Here is a 2,301-nt window from a genome sequence, read left to right on the forward strand (position 1 = left end):
CTTCTTGCCGAGCAGGGAGCGCGATGTGGGGCTTGATCCCAGGACCCTGGGACCATGACCTGAGCCAAAGGCAGACGCTTAACGACTGAGCCACCCAGGCGCCCCAAAATTGGTATTTTCTTTCCAAATAACTAATATTATTATACAAATTTATTTTTATTCATAAAAATTCCTGTTTATATTTAATTGTAAGTTTAGTCCCAGGATAGATAGAAGCATATTGAACACTTTCTACCTGAATTATACCTGGGGTTGCAGCACCCCCAGAGTTCGGACTGACAAGTCTCTTAAGGCCTCTCTGTGAGAAGAGCTGTGTGCAGGCAGGAAGGGCACCTTACAAGTCCACCAGAGGCATCCGACCCAGGCTCGTGGTCAGAGCTTTGAGCATTTCTCTGTGGGTGTTACACTTCAATAAATGGTTTACTGAACGAAGAAAAAGTGGGGAAGGGAAGGATCCAGGAGAGGAAGAAGCTGAAGATGAAGGAAAAGGCAGGACTATTCCATTGACCTGAGTCAGAGCAGGGGTGGCATCCAGGCTAGATGGGCAGACTGGCCCATTGGGTAGGAGGAAGGCTGGCTCCTCTAGCGAGAGAAGCAAGAGAGAGAACTCAGCTTTGAAGCAGAGTGCTGTCTCAAATGTGCAATTGCATTTTGAGCCCAGTTAATTCACTGGCACTGTCCCTCTCAGGGGTGAGCCACCTGGGAATATTACTCAAGAGTTCTAAAATCTGAGTAGTGGTCACTATTAAAACTCACCATTGTGCTTTCTGCAAATAAGTCCAAGGGGCTGTGCTGAGGGAGAGAACAGTGGCCTACAGATTGTCATCAACTATGTGACACCAAAGTTCTTTGTGACACGAATGAGGCAATCATTAGATCTATGCTCTCTTGCCCCTTTCCCACCCATTCCTGATTAGGTTTTCTTCCTCAGCGTTCTGCCCACCCCGTCCCTCTCTGGATGGTGAGGGCCTCTTTTTCATCCTCATAACGGCTGCCTTTAGCGTAGGGTTGCTGCAGCCCCCAGGGTCAGTGGTGCTCTGGTCACGTGTCCCAGGCTCCATATCCCCTGACTGGACAAAGAGCCCAGAGCTAAGTGGAGCTGTTTTCAGGAAGCACCCCAGTAAGTACATCAGTGTATGAACAAGCCCTATGGCGATGGGATGGACGTCCAGGAGTTAGAGCTGTACAAATGCACGTTTGCTGCTTCTCTTTACGAGACTATCATTTTCATTTACTCCTGAGTATCTACACTGTAATCTGTTTAGGAAATGTTTCATTTTCATTTTTTAAGAACAGCTTTACTGAGATAAAATTCACGTACCACAAAATTCACCCTTTTAAAGTGTAGACTTTAGTGGTTTTTAGTATTCAGAGTTGTGTGGCCATTGCTAATTCCAGAACATTTTCATCACCCTAAAGAACTCCATACTCATTAGCAGTTATTCCCTATCCCCCCCCCCCCTCAGCCTCAGGCAGCCACTAATCTATTTCTGTGTCTTTTCCTATTCTGAGCATTCCTTATAAATTGAATCATACATTATGTGGCCTTTTGTGTCTACTTTCTTTCAATTAACATATTTTCAAGGTACATCCGTGTTCTAGCACGTATCACTAATTCACTTTTATGGCTGAATGATATTCCACTATATGGATATATCATATTTAGGTATCCATTCAGTAGTTAGGTTAACATTTGGGTTGTTTCCACTTTTTGGCTATTACAAATAATGTTGCTATGAATATTCATAAACAAGATTTTGTTTTCAGTACGGTTAGGTATATAACTAGGAGTGATACTGTGGGTCCTATGGTAATGCGATGCTCAACTTCTTGAGGAACTGGCAAATTCTTACAACATGGTTGCACAAATTTTACAATCCCAGAAGCAATGTGTCAGAGTTCCAGTTTCACCACATTCTCATCAACACTTGTTACTGTCTGTGATTTTAGCCATCCTAGTGGGTATGAAGTGGTAGCTCCTTGTTTTGATTTGCACTTCCCTAATGACTAATATTAGATGTAAGATGTTGAGCATCTTTTACGTGCTTATTGGCCATTTGTTTCTTTGGGGAATTGTCTGCTCAGACTCTTTGTCCGTGCTTTGTCTTTTTATTATTAAGTTTTTCCTACTCCTGGATATAGGCCTCTTAAGAGATACATGATTTGCAAACATTTTCTCCCACTCAGTGGGTTATCTCTTCATTTTCTTGATGCTGTCCCCATTTGAAACACACAAGTTTTTAATTTTGAAGTCCAATTTATCTATTTTTTCTTTTGTTGTTTGTGATTTTGGTGTCATAG

The sequence above is a fragment of the Halichoerus grypus genome, chromosome 13 (genome assembly GCF_964656455.1).
Source record: "Halichoerus grypus chromosome 13, mHalGry1.hap1.1, whole genome shotgun sequence".
NCBI lineage: Eukaryota > Metazoa > Chordata > Mammalia > Carnivora > Phocidae > Halichoerus > Halichoerus grypus.